We start from the raw sequence: 24,187 nt of genomic DNA, 5'->3' as shown, positions 1-24,187 counted from the left end.
ATAAAACTACTTCTTCCATTAATTGGAGACTTTTTACTTGGAAATTTTTACATAGATCCTTCTATACACCTTTAATGATGAATAAAATAAATAATAAAGACAACTTATGTAAAAGATGTAATGTAGAAATAAATGCTGATTGGGCATATGTTTTATGACTGTATAAAATTGAAGGAATATTGGAAATTAATCAATCAATTTTTGCAGGCCCTTTTCACAGATAATTTCATTGTTTCTAAATCACTTATATTATTTAACACACCTGTTCCTAAAAGTGTTAAAAAGTTAAACTTCCCTTATTATGGTCTATTCTAGCAGTGGCTAGAAAAATAATAACCAGAAATTGGATTTCAGATACCCCTCCTTCATTTAATGAATTTAAAAATGTTATGACTGAAGTGTGTCATATGGAATTGATGACAATAAAATCAAGAACTACTAGAAAAACATCTTATTATATTATATGGGATACTTTACAAAATCTGTTAAAAAAATCTTAGTCTCAATAGCATGACATTATAGTTTAATTAATTGATTTGATTTGTAGTGGATGTCTTTGTAAATACTTTGGTTATTTTATTGAATGTTATAACTATTTCTATTTTAATTGCTTGTATAAAATTGTTATGATATTTATTTTGTATGTTAAAAACAATAAACTTGTTTTAAAAAAAAAAAAAGAACTCTGCCATTCACCCTTCTTGATATGTATTCTAAGTCATTCATATTTCTGTAATTTTGAGTCAAACTTGTAACTACTCCTGATCTAAACTTGTTTTAAATTTACTTAGTTTTTTGGCAAAGTTTTCCATTTACACTTCCGTTTCAGCCATGCTTTTTCCTAATTCTTGTATGTTAATCTATGGTAAGCTTTAACCTCTGCAAAAAAAATGGTCATTTAAGTAGAAAAAAAATCTTCTTTTGCATATGCTTCCTTGAATTCTAATAAAATTTGATCCATTTATTTATATATGATACTTTTTAACAGTGTTTTCTCCATGTAAGAATATATTTCCTCAGTGGATTTTCTTATCACTCAGGAGCACTGAGATTGTTTCTCTGAGTTTTCTGGGAAGACCACAGCCTCATGTTTTACAGATATTAGTGAAGCTCAGTGTAGCAGAGTGACCCTGAGATTTTAGTTTGTTATGACATGTAATTATATTGCCATCCTAGCTACATTCCCACCACTCCCCCACAGTTATACCTAGAGTTTGAGCAAGTAGTCTACATAATTAGAGGTGACATTGCTTGCCAGTTTTATACATCTGCATCCCATATCAACAGCACGCTATTGATAATTCTACGATCAGTTCTCTTATTTTTTCAAGCTGCATACCACCTCTCTCTGTTTTTCAGTAAATTATCTTTTCCTAGATCCTTTCTTGATCCACTCAACTACATCAGTTCTTCATACTACCTTTATCTTTAATGCCACTGACTGATCTCCATCTTTCTCAGAGAACTCTAGTCAGCATCAGGAGAGATCCTGAATTAACACACTCACTCACTTGAGGCATTCCTTAAAATGGAGAACATTGACATCTGTGCAATGACAGAGACCTGGTTCAAAGCTCCAGAGAGCACCCCTGCATTACCAAGCTATAATTCATACCACACCTTTCGGCCACCAAACCCGGACCAAACCACTAAAGGTGGAGGCGTATCCATATTCTTTAAGGATATCCACACCTCCAAGAGAGTTGCTCAGCATAATGCATCCGAGATTATCCAAATTCAACTAACTCTGGGCAAAACCGCAATCCAGATTGTAGCTTGCTACAGACCCCCACCATGCCCCAGGATTCCCACTCCTCTTTTAGTGATACACTGAAAAATATTAAGGTACAACCCAACACTCTAATAATGGGTGATTTCAACTACCCTACCATTAACTGGGAAAACTACTCATGTACCAACTCTTTTGCTCTACGTTTTCTGGAAATCATCAATTCCAACGCTTTGGATCAACTTATCCACACCCCCACCAGAGGCAGCAATATCCTAGACCTGGTCATCACCAACATGGGTGACCGGTGGTCAGCTCCTCGTTGGTCAGATCTGACCACAAGCTAATCACCCTAGACATCCACATCCTGCTCCCACCCCCATTAGGAAAACAACTGTAAAAATTTCTCCAAAGCCAACTTCATGCTTCTTAAGACAGAAGTGGCAAACTTCATGACACCCATGCAGATGGACAATAGAGGTATGACTGCTGAATCCTACACAAATGCACTTTATAAGCACTAACACAAGAACATGGATCGTGCTATCCCTAACAGAACCAAGATGCTATCCTCCAAAAAAAGGAAGCCAATCTAGTGCTCTTCTACCATAAACAAACTCTACAACAGAAGAAATAAACTGTTGCAAAAAAGAGTAAAATCCCACGATTGGAGGAACTCCCTGGTCAGCCACAGTAAGAAGCTGAGATCCCTCATAAAATCCTCCAAAGCTAGTTATGAAAACAAAATTGCCACTGATTCTAAAGACAACAACAAAGCATTCTATAGCTATGTCAAAAATCTCAATGGCAACACTCAGATCTGCTCTGAGTTACAGCACAATGACACTAAATATACAGAACCAATTGATATTGCCAACATCCTGGCAGATAGGTTCAGTGCTAACTTTACCCCCCTCTCACCCCCTAAAGGGCCCATCTTTACACCGGAAGAATGCAAAGTTCCTGTAATCACGGCTGCACAGGTAAAAACTTCACTCTCCAAAGCCAAGAACACAGCATCCATGGGACCTGACAACATCCCAGGCTGCCTTCTACATGAACTACAGAATGAACTGGCACCCCACCTAAGTACCATGTTCAATCATAGCCAAACCTAAGGCTTTGTGCCCATTGAATGGCGCACCACAACAGTTATTCCACTCCACAAGGGGGGGCTACAACAGACCCTGGGAACTACCGCCCCATTAGCCTGACGAGCCTCGTCTGCAAGGCCTTGGAACGTATCATCATGGAACTCATAAACAAAGACATTGGAGATCTCCAAACCCTGGAACCCACACAGTTTGGGTTTGTAAAAGGCAGATCATGTCTCCTAAACCTCATAGACTTCTTTGAAGTAGTCACCAAAGCCATAGATGAGGGTAAGGTGGTTCACACAGCCTATGTAGATCTCACCAAGGCATTCAACACCATCCCCCACTCTGGAATTATTGATAAACTCACTAAACTAGGTATAAATCCCTATGTCACAAGATGGGTTTCCAACTGGCTTACTGAAAGAACCCGCACTGTGAATGTAGCAGACTCCAAATCAGACTTCAGACCAGTGACAAGTGGAGTACCACAGGGTTCAGTCCTGGGTCCTCTCCTGTTTGGTATCTACTTCTCTGAAGTACAGGCTAACACAGAAGGTCTTTGGCTAACTAAATTTGCAGATGACTGCAAACTAGGAGCCATAATTGAAACTCCTAATGATGTGGACATCCTACAAAAGGGCCTCACTGAGACAGATGCCTGGTGTCAAAGACATGGTCTCAAGCTCAATGCCAAAAAGTGCATTGTCATCCCCTTTGTTAAAAATTCTGTACCCATGAACTACTACATAGGTGGTAGTCTACTTAACGCTGAAAGTGTGATAAGAGACCGTGGGACACAGGTGGACAGTAGTCTCTCCTTTGATAATCACATCAGCAAAGTTGTCAGGAAATCCTTCTACGTGGCACACCTCATCACAAAAGGTTTCTCATCCAGAAAAAAAGAGGTCATTGTTCCCCTCTACTCATCACTCATTAGACCCATTATAGAGTACAACTCCCCTTTTGGTATGTACCTCACAAGACATCTACAACAACTGGAAAGGCTGCAAAAATACCTCACAAAGAGGATTACTGGCCTCAAACAGATGCCTTACACAGACCGTCTCAAAAAACTCCAGCTTTACTCCGTCACATATCACCTACTCAGAGGCAATCTCTGCCTAACATACAAAGCTATATCAAACCCATTGCTTTTGGACATGCTCCACTTAAAGAAATCCCAATCCCTCCGAGCTACATGCTCTAGGGACCTAAACCTTGTCACCACAATAAACAGAACATGCTGGAGGGATAGATTCCTGTCCCAGAGACTTCCCATACTCTGGAACAGACTACCTATGTCAAACAGAGCTCCTCATTAGCACTCTTCAAGAAAAATCTTGATGATTGGATGGGTAATAGAAAATTCACCCCAGGGATCACTTCTGTGGTTCTGCTTGACAGGGGCACAGGAAAATAATTTTCTTGGGCGGCAAAAGCCAGGGTACATTTTTGGCTAGGCTTGTATAGGCCCTAGGGCCAATAGCCTAGTACCTACCTATGAACCTATGAACAGCATTTTGTCTCTGATTCCATATCCCCTTCATCCTCTTTTTTTAAGTCTCCTTACAATATTTTTAGCAGCTAGCAAATGCCAACCTTGTCAAATGATATACTCAAAGTGATACATAGTTTGGGCTTGATTACAAGACAGGTTCAGCTGTAGAGTGATACAGCCCTAAGTATGTAGTATTGCTTAAAAAAACTAATAAAACCTCTCCACAAAGCACACAAACAGTCAAGATATTGACTGGCTTTGCACTTTCTGAAGATGTTTTATTAGTTTTTATTTTATGGTTTTCTTAGTTTATTAGTTGTTTGGTATGTAGTATTGCAGAAAACATAAGTAATTTCCTAAGAATGTTTGTGTGGGAGATATGCAAATGGGAAGCAGTTAACACTTGTAAGAATGCTAATGTTCCTATACTTGATTCAAGAAAAGAGAACTGGACTTCTGTTCCATCATTTATTGCAGGCTTAATGAGGTATGCATTGAATGTCAAGACATGCTATGTAACATCTATGATATACTGCTAAAAAAAAATATATATATATATATACTATATACTATATATATATATATATAATATATATATATATATACTATATACTATATATATATATATATAATATATATACTATATTACTGAATAACTAAAACTGTACTGATAAAGTCCATTATTCAGCCCCACCACTTTTACTATCATGTAGCTTTTTACTTAGTTCCATAGAGAAGTTCTTTCAGTATGACAGTTGTAAAAAAAAAAAGTAACTACAATGGTAAATGGGGCCTTAAGTATGGGAATCCCTTTACTCAATAAACATGACAAATTGTAATCTTTTTAGGGATATATTGGTATACTTTTTATGCAGGTTATCTTAAAGATAACATTTTCATAGCATTTTCATATATAGGTTAATTGTGTCTGAATGCTTCAAGGTTTACTGTCTCCACATTTTCTGTTAACTATGTTCTGTTATATAAGGTAGCAATATTATTCATTTTGAATGCAATGTGCTATAGCTTTGTATTTGCTATTGGTATATACTGTATATTGCAATTTATAAATAAGTTTAGATCATATATACCACATGGAGCAGTCCGTAAAAGATCTGTACAATATAGAGACTGGTACCTCTAGTATCTGTAAATATCATACTTTGAAAGTAAACACAATGACACTGTAACACAGATGAGGTGTAGCACCTTTTATTGGACCAACACCAAACAGTCACAAAATGAAATGTAAACCTTACCCAAACTTTAAAATTATTTATTTTTTTATGTATGCATGTATGTATGCATGCATGTATTCACTTATTTATTTACTGTCACACCCTTGCTTAGTCCTAGAAAATATCCTCTGGTTAGAACTCACACCCTGTTCCCTCCTGCCCCAGCCATTCAGATCCCATTCCTGTGCCCTGACTCCAATCATCCCTAAACATACCCCGGGATTCATGAAGCTCGGCGCAAGGCCGGTGTAAGGCTTGCGCCAGCAGTGCAGTGTATAATCGGCGTAGCAGCAGCATATGCATAGTAATGAGTGTGCGCCGCAACCACAGACACGTGCAGAGGGCACGTGAGCGAGCCCAAGTAGGATGCGGCCGTAGGCGTGGCCAAGCCGGCAGGCGATGAGCAACCTAAAGTGCTGACTTCCACAGGCCGCCTGCAATAGTAACCGCACCAGCCAGGGTCCGTGGATAATGAAACGTACGCAGATTATGCAACATAGTACCCGTCCACACAAAATGGAGAACCAAACATTAACCCACGAAGTCCAAATTGTACCCGTCCAAGGAACAAAGGATACGCGTAATACCGTGTCCGTCACGCAATGCACTGTCAGTGGGCATACCCAGTGAAGGTGTACCACAGCATGTCAGTGCGCCGCACCTACACAGAACTAGCCACATGGGCATGGTCACCAGCAGTAGTGAGAGTACACAGCCGGATAGCCGTGTCGATATAACAACAAGAAGGAAACCAGATACCCTAAACACAGACAAACATGTGCATAGCAACATGTACTACACCCAGCAATGTGCCCATCGCATACACATAGGACGGCATATGCCTAAGTGTAATATCCAGAAGCAGAACCCATGCATGCAAATGTAATACACAACAGCCCCGTCATAGCATGTAACCCGCACCCATGTACGACCGTGCACCCAACCCAGCTAGCAGTCTTGCGCAGCTGCACACCTACACACAACGGGTATACTTGAAATGTAGTAAGAAGTATTGTCCTAGGCAGTGCCACGCGGGCAAATATGTACCCCACATGTTAACATCCCACCTTAGGTACAGATATCCAAATGGCTGCATGTGAATGTGTCGGCAGAATGTGTACATCCCGCATGTGGTATGGACCTGTCGAAACCCCATAGGCGTGCACATGCCACGGTGCCCATAACTGTACACATCTGGACAAGGCAGTATGTTCAGCCACCGTACTGATGATTAGCTATGCAGACATGTCAAACACAACACATATGGCGGAACATCTGCCCACCAAGCAGGACGCCCCAACAGGGTGCCACATGCACAGAAGGTGAAGGTGGGACATCACACGTTGAGAATAACATTGCCGGATGGCCAAACACCCACGGCCAACGCAAAGGATGAAATAACATGTATATGCCTGGATGAATGGGTATGTCATAGCATGGGAATAGGCCAAGATATCCAACATAATAGCCATGCGTACCAGATACAAACTGCCAGTAACATGCAGTAGTAATGCAGGAAGGCATACATGATTGTGGGAATAGCACAGGACATATGGCATGTGCCAAGTGTTGACGCATGACACAAATGTCCAGGATGGGGCTCCCCGCAAAGAGGAACATGTGCCAGCCCCACCCCCCACAGATGTACCGGCAGTGGAAACACATCCCAAACACACACCAACACTAACGTCCATCCCACGACAGCAACGGAGGCAAGTCAAAGACCACCATGACGCGTGCACAAACAGAGACACGTGTAACCGTTGCCCTAACAACCCCCCACAGGCCAACGAATAATAGTATGGATATATGCATGTAATGCTGCGAAGGATGTGTGGTAGTCCTCAGTATCACAGAGGTAGGTACACAGATACAGTGTAATCAACCGTGACGTATGTGCACTGTACACAGCATACCTGCATGTAATACATAGTTCAATCATGTGCCACAGAAATATGCACATACGAATGAGGATAGGGGAAAGACAAGTGTGAATGGGACATACTATGAACATAGGTTCATAGGTCCATAGGTACATAGTGGGCTATCTGCCCAAGGGCAGCTACAACCCTAGCCCATAGTTATGTTGCCTTTGCCAACCCTCCAGTCCAAAGATAACAATGCCTATTATACTGCTGTACCTCTGTCAAGCAGTGACAATGAAGTAATCCCTGGGGTATATCTGCAATCCCCCATCCATTGGTCAAGATCCCCCTCGAACAAGGCCAGCGAGGCGCTCTGCCTCACATGTACTGGGATGTTGTTCCACAGCATAGTGAGTGTCTGGGTGATGAATCTGTCCCTCCAACACATTCCATTAATGACCGTGTCAAGGTTCACGTCACCTGCCCCTGTGGTTCTGAGGGATGTAGATCCATTAGGTGAAGCATAGTCATCAAATATGGGTCAACATGGCCTTGTATGTCAGGCACAGGTCACCACTGAGCAAGTGGTATGTGACTGAATGGAGCAGGAGTCCTGTCAGTTGGGCAGCATAACACAAATTCCTGACACCCTGCATCTGTTTGACGATGAACCTATGGGGCCTTCCCAGCTGCTGCAGGTGTCGGGTCAGATATCCTCTGAACGGGGCAATGTACTCAATCATAGGTCTAATGAGTGATGAGTACAAGGAGACAATGACCTCCCCTGATCTAGATGTGAATCCCTGCACCATCAGGTGTGTAATGTAGAAGGTCTACCTAACTACGTTAGCAACGTGTGTGTCGAACGAATGGTGACTGACAACCTGGGTCCCCAGATCCCTGGTAACTCCCTCTGTGCTCAGTGGATTGCCACCTATATGGCAGCAAGGGGTAACCATGTTCTTCCCGAAGGGTATGACTATGCATTTCCTGACATTTAGCTGTAGGCCATGTCCCTGGCACCAGATATCCATATCTGTGAGGCCCTTCTGAAGGATATCTGTGTCAGATGTCCATCCCACTATGGCACCCAGTTCGCAGTCATCTGCAAACATTGTCAGCCATAACCCCCCTGTGATTGCTTGTACTTTGGAAATGTAGATGCAGAAAAATGTGGACCCAGGACTGAGCCCCGTGGGACACCGCCTGTGACCGGCTGTAAGTCTGACATGGTGCCAGCAACTATGACCATGTAGGTTGTGTCACCTAGCCAGTTTGCAACCCATCCTGCGATGTACGGGTTCACATCCAAGCCGATGGGTTTATCAATGATACCTGAGGGGGGTATTGTGTTGAAGGCCTTTGCCAGGTCGAGGTAGGCTGTATGGACTGCCCGACCCTCATCAATGGCCTCAGTGACTGTTCCTAAAACGTCAACCAAGTTTTAAACGCATGATCTGCCTTTGACCAAGCCAAACTGGGTTGGATGCAAAGTATGCAAGTCTCCTATGTCGTCATCTATGAGTTCCATTATGATCCTTCCCCATGGCTTTGCAGATAAGGCTTGTCAAGCTAATGGGATGGTAATTACCAGGGTCAGTGGAGGCACTGCCCCTGTGAAGTGGGACTACAGTCGCCATGCGCCACAACTTGGGTACGTTACCTGAGGTGAGGCTAAGATGAAACAGCCATCCTAACTGTGGGTCTAATCCCTCAATGAGTTTGTGGAGTACACAGCCGGGACACCATCTGGTCCCATGGATGCTGTGTTCACTGCCTTGGGGAGAGCATGTCCCACCTGTGCGTTACAGAAGTTTCGGGGGCCACAATCCTCTGGTACAGACATCTCTCCATGTTGGGGGGGGGAGGTGGGGGGAGATGTTTGCACCGAACCTGTCAGCCAGTATGTTGGCAATGTGTGTATGTTCAGTAAACGTCACATCATCCTGAACCCAGTCCGAGCATATCTGGGAGTGTCCTCCCAGGTGTCCAACATAGCTAAAGAAGGCCGTATGATTGTCCGTCGAGTCCTTGGTGATATATCTGTCGGATTTGCCCTGGATGATGTCATGAGAGCTTGTAGTTCTTCACATTAATGAGCAAGGGTGTCATACCTTACAAGGATTCTGCTCTGTTTTGTAGTAGCTACCTCCTTTCATTGTAGAGCTTGCGTATGGCTGGGGTACACCAGACTGGATGCTTGGCATTGGTACAAAGACTCACAGTTGTGTAAGGGATTGCCTGATCCATGCAGTCCTGGAGGTGCTGGTAGAAGGCATATGTAAGTGATTCAGTGGCTTGAGTAATATTTACCACTGGCTCAGGGGCCTTAAAGGAGACCACACTAGTGTTTAGAAGTGTGAAGTCGGCTTTTGAGAAAGCCATATGTATGGTAACCGGCACCACCCACAGCATTGTATGCCAATAGCAGAAGCTATTGTCCAAATAACATATTATCAGTTTGATTATTAAATTATTCATTATTATTTATTCAGTTATTTGTTTTAGCTACTTACACTCGAAAATGCCCGGTAAGACCGGGCGAAAGTGCTCGTGATCTACTTTTTTTTTCGTGGTGTTATTTTGACAATAAAGTGGCGATTCTTTCCTATTGGGATTTCTGAGGATGATTTAAAGCAGTTGCTAACCTGCATCTTTGGATGTACACCATTTGGTTTCAGTTCTGAAAAACCTGGTTTTCGTAGCACTACATAATATGGGTAGTCAAACAGACATCCGCGACTGGGGAACATACAGCAGCAGTCAAACCCACTGGCCAGATGGACACAGTCCAACAAGTTCTACACTTTACATATGCACATTGGTGTCCATTGTAGGATCCAAAAATTGATCCACGCTATCATCCAGCTGCTACCGTTCCACCCAGAAGAAGCGACAGCCGTGACTACGGCACAGCTAGACATATGCATCACCAGGGTGTTTAAGGTTGATGACAAGTGTCCATGAAATGCAGGACATATGAACAGAAATCCCCAGATTGTCGAGTCCATAGAAGTGCGTCCATATCCCAGTCCTGCACACATGAAGGATGTGTAATGGGTACCGTCGAGGGTTGCAGCCATGGGATCGTGGGTATGCAGAAATGGGGCTCTGTGTTGTTTGGCAGATAATCCGTTGTCCCGCCCAGTGGGAGGGATGTGGGTATAGCACATGCCTTACTCCCCACTAATAATGCAAAGCATCCACCGGATAATGCTAAATGCAGGTGTGAAATGTGTACAGCCCTATACCAGTGTCCAGTAGGCAATTCCCATGGATGGACAAGCGTACGACCAAGATGGCACCCATAACTGCAAACCTGGTGGAATTACACAGCTGCAGTAAGGCATAACACAGGAAATACAGATAGGGACTACAGTAGACACTCCCCATACAAGGTTAGACCGCCGTGCGAATACCAGCGTACACAGCACTCAATCTGCCAGCACCAAAATGGGGATCACTCGCTGCCATACTGCAGAACAAATGGGCGACCTGTAGAACACATACTAATGGCACACCAACAACGTCAACTAGGAAGGTCAGTCAAAACCACCGGCCAGATGGACACAGTCCAACAAGTTCTACACTTTACACATGCACATTGGTGTCCATTGTAGGACCCAAAAATTGATACTTATGGAATATCATACAGCTGTTATCGTTCTACCAGAAGAAGCAACAGCCATGACTACGGCACAGCTAGACATATGCACCACCAGCGTGTTTAAGGTTGATGACAAGTGTCCATGAAATGCAGGACATATGGACAGAAATCCCCAGAGTTCCGAGTCCATAGAAGTGCATCCACATCCCAGTCCCGCACACATGAAGGATGTGTAATGTGTACCGTCGAGTGTTGCAACCATGGGATCCTGGGTATGCAGAAATGGGGCTCGGTGTTGTTTGGCAGATAATCCGTTGTCCCACCTCGTGGGAGGGATGTGGGTGTAGCACATGCCTTACTCCCCACTAATAATGCAAAGCATCCACCGGATAATGCTAAATGCAGGTGTGGAATGTGTATACAGATAGGGACTACAGTAGACACACCCCATACAAAGTCAGACCGCTGTGTGAATACCGGCGTACACAGCACCCAATCTGCCAGCAAGAAAATGGGGATCACACGCTTCCATACTGCGGAACAAATGGGCGACCTGTGAAACACATATTAATGGCACACCAACAACGTCAACTAGGAAGGCCAAATGATGGTTAAACTATGGTGTTCCCACTTATAAAGAACATCCTTCAATGAATTAGTAGGATGTACATGTTTTGGTGGTGTTAGTTTTGACAATACAATGGCGGATATTTCCCATTGGGACCTCTGAGGTTTATTTAAACCAGTTGCTAACCTGCATCATCGGATTTACACCATTTGGGTTCATTTCAGAAAAAACTGGTTTTCGTAGCACTACATAATATGTGTAGTCAAACAGTCATCCGCAATTGGGAAACATACAGCAGCAGTCAAACCCACTGGCCAGATGGACACAGTCCAACAAGTTCTACACTTTACATATGCACATCGGTGTCCATTGTAGGACCCCAAAAATTGATCCGTATGCCACATCTACCAGCTGTTATCGTTCTACCAGAAGAAGCGACAGCCATGACTACGGCACAGCTAGACATATGCACCACCAGCGTGTTTAAGGTTGATGACAAGTGTCCATGAAATGCAGGACATATGAACAGAAATCCCCAGATTGTCGAGTCCATAGAAGTGCGTCCACATCCCAGTCCCGCACACATGAAGGATGTGTAATGGGTACCATCGAGGGTTGCAGCCATGGGATCCTGGGTATGCAGAAATGGGGCTCGGTGTTGTTTGGCAGATAATCCGTTGTCCCGCCCCGTGGGAGGGATGTGGGTATAGCACATGCCTTACTCCCCACTTATAATGCAAATCATCCACGGAGAATGCTAAATGCAGCTGTGAAATGTGTACAGCCCTATACCAGTGTCCAGTAGGAAATTCCCATGGATGGACAAGTGTACGACCAAGATGGCACCCATAACTGCAAACCTGGTGGAATTACACAGCTGCAGTAAGGCATAACACAGGAAATACAGATAGGGACTACAGTAGACACTCCCCATACAAAGTCAGACTGCCGTGTGAATACCGCATACACAGCACTCAATCTGCCAGCACCAAAATGGGGATCACTCGCTTCAATACTGTGGAACAAATGGGCGACCTATGGAACACATACTAATGGCACACCAACAACATCAACTAGGAAGGTCATAGGATGTTTAAACTATGGCGTTCCCACTTATAAAGAACATCCTTCAATGAATTAATAGGATCTACATGTTTTGGTGGTGTTAATTTGACAAGACAGTGGCGGATATTTCCTATTGAGACTTCTGAGGATTAGTTAAAGCAGTTGCTAACCTGCATCATTAGATTAACACCATTTGGGTTCATTTTAGAAAAACCTGGTTTTTGTAGCACTACATAATATGGGTAGTCAAACAGACATCCGTGATTGGGGAACATACAGCAGCAGTCAAAACCACTGGCCAGATGGACACAGTCCAACAAGTTCTACACTTTACATATGCACACTGGTGTCCATTGTAGGACCCCAAAAATTGATCCGTATGCCACATCTACCAGCTGCGATCGAGCGACCTAGAAGGAGTGAACAGCCGTGACTACGGCACAGCTAGACATATGCACCACCAGCGTGTTTAAGGTTGATGACAAGTGTCCATGAAATGCAGGACATATGAACAGAAATCCCCAGATTGTCGAGTCCATAGAAGTGCGTCCACATCCCAGTCCTGCACACATGAAGGATGTGTAATGGGTACCGTGGAGGGTTGCAGCCATGGGATCCTGGGTATGCAGAAATGGGGCTCGGTGTTGTTTGGCAGATAATCCGTTGTCCCACCCCGTGGGAGGGATGTGGGTATAGCACATGCCTTACTCCCCACTTATAATGCAAATCATCCACCGGAGAATGCTAAATGCAGCTGTGAAATGTGTACAGCCCTATACCAGTGTCCAGTAGGCAATTCCCATGGATGGACAAACGTACGACCAAGATGGCACCCATAACTGCAAACCTGGTGGAATTACACAGCTGCAGTAAGGCATAACACAGGAAATACAGATAGGGACTACAGTAGACACTCCCCATACAAAGTCAGACTGCCGTGTGAATACCGGCGTACACAGCACTCAATCTGCCAGCAAGAAAATGGGGATCACTCGCTTCCATACTGCGGAACAAATGGGCGACCTGCGGAACACATACTAATGGCACACCAACAACATCAACTAGGAAGGTCATAGGATGTTTAAACTATGGCGTTCCCACTTATAAAGAACATCCTTCAATGAATTAATAGGATCTACATGTTTTGGTGGTGTTAATTTGACAAGACAGTGGCGGATATTTCCTATTGAGACTTCTGAGGATTAGTTAAAGCAGTTGCTAACCTGCATCATTAGATTAACACCATTTGGGTTCATTTTAGAAAAACCTGGTTTTTGTAGCACTACATAATATGGGTAGTCAAACAGACATCCGCGATTGGGGAACATACAGCAGCAGTCAAAACCACTGGCCAGATGGACACAGTCCAACAAGTTCTACACTTTACATATGCACACTGGTGTCCATTGTAGGACCCAAAAATTGATCCTTACGGAATACCATCCAGCTGCTATCGTACTACCAGAAGAAGCGACAGCCGTGACTACGGCACAGCTAGACATATGCACGACCAGCGTGTTTAAGGTTGATGACAAGTGTCCATGAAATGCAGGACATATGAACAGAAATCCCCAGATTGATGAGTCCATAGAGGTGCGTCCACATCCCAGTCCCACACACCTGAAGGATGTGTAATGGGTACCGTCGAGGGTTGCAGCCATGGGATCCTGGGTATGCAGAAATGGGGCTCGGTGTTGTTTGGCAGATAATCCGTTGTCCCGCCCCGTGGGAGGGATGTGGGTATAGCATATGCCTTACTCCCCACTAATAATACAAATCATCCACCGGAGAATGCTAAATGCAGCTGTGAAATGTGTACAGCCCTATACCAGTGTCCAGTAGGCAATTCCCATGGATGGACAAATGTACGACCAAGATGGCACCCATAACTGCAAACCTGGTGGAATAACACAGCTGCAGTAAGGCATAACACAGAAAATACAGATAGGGACTACAGTAGACACTCCCCATACAAAGTCAGACTGCCGTGCGAATACCGGCGTACACAGCACTCATTCTGCCAGCAAGAAAGTGGGGATCACTCGCTTCCATACTGCGGAACAAATGGGCGACCTGCGGAACACATACTAATGGCACACCAACAACGTCAACTAGGAAGGTCATAGGATGTTTAAACTATGGCGTTCCCACTTATAAAGAACATCCTTCAATGAATTAATAGGATCTACATGTTTTGTTTGTGTTATTTTGACAATAAAGTGGCGGAAATTTCCTAATGGGACATCTGAGGATTAGTTAAAGCAGTTGGTAGCCTGCATCATTGGATTTACACCATTTGGGTTCAGTTTAGAAAAACCTGGTTTACGTAGCACTACATAATATGGGTAGTCAAACAGACATCCGCGATTGGGGAACATACAGCAGCAGTCAAACCCACTGGCCAGATGGACACAGTCCAACAAGTTCTACACTTTACATATGCACATTGGTGTCCATTGTAGGACCCCAAAAATGTATCCGTACGCAATGTCAACCAGCTGCGATCGAGAGACCCAGAAGAACTGACAGCCATGACTACGGCACAGCTAGACATATGCACCACCAGCGTGTTCAAGGTTGATGACAAGTGTCCATGAAATGCAGGACATATGAACAGAAATCCCCAGAATGTCGAGTCCATAGAAGTGCGTCCACATCCCATTCCCGCACACATGAAGGATGTGTAATGGGTACCGTCGAGGGTTGCAGCCATGGGATCCTGGGTATGCAGAAATGGGGCTCGGTGTTGTTTGGCAGATAATCCATTGTCCCGCCCCGTGGGAGGGATGTGGGAGTAGCACATGCCTTATTCCCCACTAATAATGCAAAGCATCCACCGGATAATGCTAAATGCAGGTGTGAAATGTGTACAGCCCTATACCAGTGTCCAGTAGGAAATTCCCATGGATGGACAAGCGTACGACCAAGATGGCACCCATAACTGCAAACCTGGTGGAATTACACAGCTGCAGTAAGGCATAACACAGGAAATACAGATAGGGACTACAGTAGACACTCCCCATACAAAGCCAGACCGCCGTGCGAATACCGGCGTACACAGCACTCTATCTGCCAGCACCAAAATGGGGATCACTCGCTGCCATACTGTGGAACAAATGGACGACCTGCGGAACACATACTACTGGCACACCAACAACGTCAACTAGGAAGGTCATAGGATGGTTAAACTATGGCGTTCCCACTTATAAAGAACATCCTTCAATGAATTAATAGGATCTACATGTTATGGTGGTGTTATTTTGACAATACAGTGGCGGATATTTCCTATTGTGACTTCTGAGGATTATTTAAAGCAGTTGCTAACCTGCATCTTTGGATGTACACCATTTGGTTTCAGGTTTGAAAAACCTGGATGTCGTAGCACTACATAATATGGGTAGTCAAACAGACATCCGCGATTGGGGAACATACAGCAGCAGTCAAAACCACTGGCCAGATGGACACAGTCCAACAAGTTCTACACTTTACATATGCACATTGGTGTCCATTGTAGGACCCCAAAAATTAACCCTATGCAATATGTACGAGATGCGAAATACCCTGAAGGAGTAACAGCCGTGACTACGGCACAGCTAGACATATGCACCACCAGCGTGTTTAAGGTTGATGACAAGTGTCCATGAAATGCAGGACATATGAGCAGAAATCCCCAGATGGTCGAGTCCATAGAAGTGCGCCCACATCCCAGTCCGCACATGAAGGATGTGTAATGGGTACCGTCGAGGGTTGCAGCCATGGGATCGTGGGTATGCAGAAATGGGGCTTGGTGTTGTATGGCAGATAATCCATTGTCCCGCCCCGTGGGAGGGATGTGAGTATAGCACATGCCTTACTCCCCACTAATAATGCAAAGCATCCACCGGATAATGCTAAATGCAGTTGTGAAATGTGTACTGCCCTATACCAGTGTCCAGTAGGCAATTCCCATGGATGGACAAGCGTACGACCAAGATAGCACCCATAACTGCAAACCTGGTGGAATCACACAGCTGCAGTAAGGCATAACACAGGAAATACAGATAGGGACTACAGTAGACACTCCCATACAAAGTCAGACCGCGCGAATACCGGCGCACACAGCACTCAATCTGCCAGCACCAAAATGGGGATCACTCGCTTCCATACCGCGGAACAAATGGGCGACCTGTGGAACACATACCAATGGCACAATAACAACTTCAGCTAGGAAGGTCATAGGATGGTTAAACTATGGCGTTCCCACTTATAAAGAACATCCTTCAGTGAATTAATAGGATTAATGTCAATTGACCATGGAATACACCTAATCAGCATCAAAGAACCGCTGGCACCTTATGGCACACAATCCAAAACACACATAGGTAGATGAAACAGTCAACGAGACATTGTCCAGGACAGGTCACAAATGGTATACAAAGGTTCCTTCATAGACATGTAAGCGCTTTCACCAGAGGCTCTGCCAGACTTACACATAACATAAAAGCATCCAGGCTTTAAATATCCCCCCTTACACTTTCATTGGTCAATTTCTCAGCAAACAATGAACATTTAATCACAGCATATAAAGCACAGACGCAATGTTAACTACACACACATATATTAACATCTCCAAAAACATCCTATTAACACATGTATTATATGATATTGTACTATGCCTAATACTCATCAATCAAAGATCTAACAATATATATAGAAGATATGTATATCATATCAATGTAATACAGTGGTAAACAACTGAAAGAGTGGACTAATGTGTGTTAACTATATATCTGTACCTAAACTACATTCCTGTTACGGGGGTTTAAGCCACCTGCTTCTCAAAAGAGGCTTCATCAGTGTTTCATCAGTCAGCCCTGGTGTGTGGTCAACCCTCCACCTAATAATCCATCTAAATCCGCATTCTAAAGCATAGTTGATGAGGTCCCCCTCTGGTATTATAACCTAGCCTTTGTAAAACACTGAATGTAAACGTATGCCTTGTGATGTGCTCATAGGCCGTAGGCATATGCCAATCCTGCGGCTGCCTAGGGCGCCGCACTAGTAGGGCCACCTGTCTAGTAGGTATGTCATGTAGGTACACCAGGATGGGGCACCATGTGTTGTGGTGGTGGGCGCCATGGAGCCCTATAGCCTAGGGCAGCGGTCAATCTAAGGCCTGCCGTGGGAGGGGTAATGGTCTGCAGGTATGTGCAGAAGTGCACATGAAACAGCGGTCCACAAGGAGTACCCATAGTGGCGACACCTGCACAGATGGCTATAGCGGGACACACACACGACCATGCATACAGCACAGTTAGACATACACACACCATAAATAGGCAATTATACACAAGGTTTATGGCGTGTACGGGTACAGTGTCAGTATAGCAAGGATAGCTGTCTGCCACGATATCCAGCAGATGTCTCTAGGGTGTTCCGGAATACGGACGTTGCATGGACAATGAGTGGATATGCATCGTACCACAGTTCTATGTGTCACCCGTGCAAATATGCGATACATGGGACAGACAGCTGTCCATGCAAGAGCAGCGCTATGGGCACAACATAGGTATGTAGATATACAACGACAGAGATACAGACGGACACATGTGGCAAGGTCGTGAGTGTAACGTACACAGCACCACCCCACCACACCATAGCAGGGTGCACGTGGAGAACATGCTACGGAGGTCGCCAACCACAGCAGGCACACAGGCAGTCCACGAGCTGCGTCTCACCATCCACAAACACAGGGATGGCGGCAGGATATGAGTGTTCTGTGGAAACTCTAAAGCCATACCCTATGAACCCATGCGGCTGGGAGCATAGACACACACACACATCTGGCAGGCATGGTGATTGACCACACCCCCACATACCCAACCGCACAACAGTATGACACAGGTATGGAACGCACTATGTGGACCACCGAACACAGCACCGTCAGAGGCACATGTCCAGGTGGGTGACAACATCCGTAAAGGAATAGCCGCCGATAGCCAAGGTATGTGTTGCCAAGTGTCTAAAATAACTACACTCTACTAGGGAAGCTGTGAACACACACACCCCACACACACACGAGGAAGGGCCGGGAGTCGAACCTACGCCTACATACATGTACTCACTACAGCATGATGCATTTACAGAATGCGCTACCAAGATTATTGAGCACAGCGCTGTCAGAGGCATACTTCTAGGCAGGTGACATCATCCGTAAGGGAATAGCTGACAATAGCCAAGGTATGTGTTGCGAAGCGTCTAAAAGCATGTTCATCTGCAGAGGCAGCTGGAAACACACACACACACACACACACACACACCTCACACACACACAGGGAAGGTCCTGGAGTCGAACCTACACCTACCTACATGAACTCACTACAGCATGATGCATTTACAGAATGCGCTACCGAGATTACTGAGCACAGCGCTGTCAGAGGCATACTTCTAGGCGGGTGACATCATCCATAAGGGAATAGCTGACAATAGCCAAGGTATGTGTTGCGAAGCATCTAAAAGCATGTTCATCTGCAGAGGCAGCTGGAAACACACACACACACACACACACACACACACACACACACACACACACAGGGAAGGTCCTGGAGTTGAACCTACGCCTACCTACATGAACTCACTACAGCATGATGCATTTACAGAATGCGCTACCGAGATTACTGAGCACAGCGCTGTCAGAGGCATACTTCTAGGCGGGTGACATCATCCGTAAGGGAATAGCTGACAATAGCCAAGGTATGTGTTGCGAAGCGTCTAAAAGCATGTTCATCTGCAGAGGCAGCTGGAAACACACACACACACACACACACACACACACACACACACAGGGAAGGTCCTGGAGTCGAACCTACACCTACCTACATGAACTCACTACAGCATGATGCATTTACAGAACGCGCTACCGAGATTACTGAGCACAGCGCTGTCAGAGGCATACTTCTAGGTGGGTGACATCATCCATAAGGGAATAGCTGACAATAGCCAAGGTATGTGTTGCGAAGCGTCTAAAAGCATGTTCATCTGCAGAGGCAGCTGGAAACACACACACACACACACACCTCACACACACACAGGGAAGGTCCGGGAGTCGAACCTATGCCTACCTACATGAACTCACTACAGCATGATGCATTTACAGAATGCGCTACCGAGACTACTGAGCACAGTGCTGTCAGAGGCATACTTCTAGGTGGGTGACATCATCCGTAAGGGAATAGCTGACAATAGCCAAGGTATGTGTAAGCGCCTAAAGCATGTTCATCTGCAGAGGCAGCTGGAAACACACACACACACACACACACACACACACACAGGGAAGGTCCGGGAGTCGAACCTACGCCTACCTACATGAACTCACTACAGCATGATGCATTTACAGAACGCTACCGAGATTACTGAGCACAGCGCTGTCAGAGGCATACTTCTAGGCGGGTGACATCATCCGTAAGGGAATAGCTGACAATAGCCAACGTATGTGTTGCGAAGCATCTAAAAGCATGTTCATCTGCAGAGGCAGCTGGAAACATACACACACACACCTCACACACACACAGGGAAGGGCTGGGAGTCGAACCTACGCCTACCTACATGAACACACTACAGCATGATGCATTTACAGAATGCGCTACCGAGATTACTGAGCACAGCACTGTCAGGAGGCATACCCCTAGGTGGGTGGTATCATCTGCATAGGCAAGGCAGCCGATAGGGAATGAAGACAGAGTGCGCAGTCACACAGCATGTTACCATCCCAAGGTGGCCGTACAGTAACACGGTAGTGCTGCAGTCGGGAATACCAACTAACCACGGAGCAGTACATCACGACATGAATACGGGATGCACCACATACAGTATACCCTATGAGAGGGCATCCGGCATGCAGGATGTAGGCAGCCATTGTGGCATAACAACCACATATGAGTCACCTGGATGGTCACCATGGCTATGCAGGATGTCATTGGCCATGGCTACACGCCTAGTAGCAGACATCGGTGCCGACTGTAGTGTGTACCCCCGAATGGTGTACTGGCCATGCCTCTCACACCTAGCGGTTGCGAAGGGGAGACAGACATGCTCACGAGGTATCAACGCAGATGGGCGAGGTGTGCACTGTACTGTGTGTCCATCTACACAGCTGCTTACTGGGCATGCTCAGACACTTAGAATCGGCACAGTGCAGACATGCATACACATGGGGTGACGGCATGGGAGGCAGAATGTGGACCATCGTGTGTGTCCACCCACACAACAGCAACCCGGCCATGCCACAGACGTGGCAGTTGCAAAGGGGAAACAGGCATGCACATGGGGTATCAATGCAGATGGGCGCGGTGTGCACTGTACTGTGTGTCCATCTACACAGCTGCTTACTGGGCATGCTCAGACACTTAGAATCTGCACAGTGCAGACATGCATACACATGGGGACAGCATGGGAGGCAGAATGTGGACCGTCGTGTGTCCACCCACACAACAGCAACCCGGCCATGCCACAGATGTGGCAGTTGTGAAGGGGAAACAGGCATGCACACGGGGTATCAATGCAGACGGGTGCGGTGTGCTCTGTACTGTGTGTCCATCTACACAGCTGCTTACTGGGCATGCTCAGACACTTAGAATCTGCACAGTGCAGACAGGCATACCCATGGGGCGACAGCATGGGAGGCAGAATGTGGACCGTCGTGTGTGTCCACCCACACAACAGCAACCCGGCCATGCCACAGACGTGGCAGTTGCGAAGGGGAAACAGGCATGCACATGGGGTATCAATGCAGATGGGCGCGGTGTGCACTGTACTGTGTGTCCATCTACACAGCTGCTTACTGGGCATGCTCAGACACTTAGAATCGGCACAGTGCAGACATGCATACACATGGGGCAACGGCATGGGAAGCAGAATGTGGACCATCGTGTGTGTCCACCCACACAACAGCAACCCGGCCATGCTCACACACGTAGTACGTGCTACGTGCCGTCCGGCATGCAGATGGAGTGCACACACCGCAAGTCACGGCCAGGTAAACCCATACACACGCACAGGGTGGACACACATGCAGTCACACGTACACACACAGATGACAGCACAGGCGTCACGGGTACAGTCTGAACATGTACACACTGTAGTGAACACTGTAGCTGCTATGCCAGCACCATGTCATCGGTGCAGCAGTATGCCTCACGGTCCAGCAACTGCATGTGACATATGTCCAGAAGACTATGTGGCGGTGTACGTCCGTCGTGCAGAGTACACATGTACTATCAATGATCCCACAGGTGTGATGTAGTCCACCCATACCGGTATACACGGACAGGCATGCTCCACACATACCACGGGCCTGACACAGATATGACACATGACTGCAGCTGTACCACAGTGAAACAATGTCCGGATATGTCACATATGTGATTTCCTGGCTGTGTGCATGGACTGCACGCAGGACACATACGAAGCCTGTGATGTACCACATGCATAACACAGGCGTATGCGGTAATACACACATGAAGGGAAGGCGGACACATGTCTGTGGTATGCACCCCCTACAGGGTGTAGCGGTGTTCACTGGGACACATACCCTTGTACAGTTTACCTGTGACAGCTGTGATACCATACCACAGTCCATGTTCCATGTATGTTGACACACATGTCACAACGTAGCAATGCATACACACATGGCAACAGGGGATACATGTAACATGTGTACTGTGCACGGTGCAGCCATGCATGAGCGGTGTCCGGTGTCCGTAACACAGTTCAAACCCCCTACCACATGCATACCCATCATGGGGGCCATCATATGGTGGCATAGTAACAACACGCATGGCAGTCTGTGTGTACACCATGTATTTAAACACCTGTCCACATGCATGTGTGCAGGTGCTGGTCACAGGTGTGTCACACACCATCCTACCCTGCCATGTGCATACAGTCTGCTATGTCGCCTTTACATGACAGCGCTGCCATGATGCATACCCATCGGCCATGCGTGATCGACCATATGTCACATTGCCACTGTAACCCCTACCACCTCCCAAGTGCAGATATTGGCACAGCTGCCAGGTACAGTGTTTGTACGCAGGATGCACCACATACCGCTGCACGCCTGCACAAATCCCATGTAGTGGGTGTGGCATTCCTAGCACCAACATGTGTGCAGGAATGTGTGCCCATGTATGCCACAGATCGGGGAGACTATGTGCCACGTGCCACACATCACTGTACACCATGGTAGAGATCTGTACCTACCTCAGTGTGGGGTGCATCGATGTGGATGGTGCAGTACATGCAACACGTCATCCCTCCGTGTAGACATGTGTGGCCACCACCATGTCAGTGTGTCAACATGTGTGTATGTCTGCTGCCTGTTGAGAGGGTGTATGCAGATATAGTGTTGTGACTGGACACTGACCACACAGGGTGACCATCCCGTACTGGTGCTGCATTGTACAGCCCTGTCAATGCCATACCTGTGAGCCTTACTGGCCACCTGTGCAAGACCACCCCTGTGACATGGCGTGGGTGCATTGTCTTGTGAGGGTGCTGACCACACAGACAGGTGTCCCCATCTGCACACAATGGTGTGTGCCATAGAGGTGTACGCACCGCGAATGCGGGCATATTCCTGTACCGGTACAGCATCCGACTGCTGCACACCGTGCACCACAGCTGACAGGTGACACCTGCGGTCAGTAGCCAGCACACTGTGGACGACACCTGCAGAATGTCACCATACCTGTACTGTGTCATGCCATGTATGTGATGTCTCTGTCCACCGTAGCCTGTGGCACCGACCACAGGCGTCAGGTGCAGTATGTGTGGACATGTGCGTCATGTACCGTGTAAGCAACGTTACACTGTATCTGGCTCCGTGCTCCGCAGGTTTATGTGTATGATCTCTCTTCTTGCAATCCCGACTGTCTGTTCTCTATATCACAAAAGCTCTGCACCTGCTCCCATAGTATTCCTACATAGGTAAAGTACATGTATACTAAATGGAGTACTACACTGGCCTAGAATCCCTTGTGTGTACCCACTTCCCTATAGGTGCCTTCTGACCCGGTTACACAGCAAATGCATTCACGTTCTCTGGCATGTCGAAGGGTCAATTGCTAGCGACCTCTCCAGTTCAGATGGTGAATCTGGGCGTCCTGGGCACTGTTACAGGTGCCTCATGGACACGGACAAGCCGCACCTCCCCCAATGAACATAATACATGTGACAGATGCAACTATATAGCCAGACAGGGGGCTGTGCTCTCTCAAACCATGACCGGCAAGACCAAGCGGGAGGGGAAGGACACCATGATGCACACCACAAACCCAGTGTCACATGTGACTATTGCAAATGCTAATCAAACACATGAACACACTAAGACATACCTGGAGACACTGTTAAAACATGTCACGAACCTAATGAGCCCTCTGAAGCAGACACACAAGCAACTGCCTCCACAAGACATAGGACATGCAACACATAGTTCTCAACGTCAGTGTGCTAAACTGTCAGAGCACCAAAGGCAACACACAC

Source organism: Protopterus annectens, chromosome 1.part0 (assembly GCF_019279795.1).
Source record: "Protopterus annectens isolate FY-2018-M chromosome 1.part0, PAN1.0, whole genome shotgun sequence".
In the NCBI taxonomy this organism is placed as follows: domain Eukaryota; kingdom Metazoa; phylum Chordata; order Ceratodontiformes; family Protopteridae; genus Protopterus; species Protopterus annectens.
Note: the sequence above shows the minus strand (reverse complement) of the source record.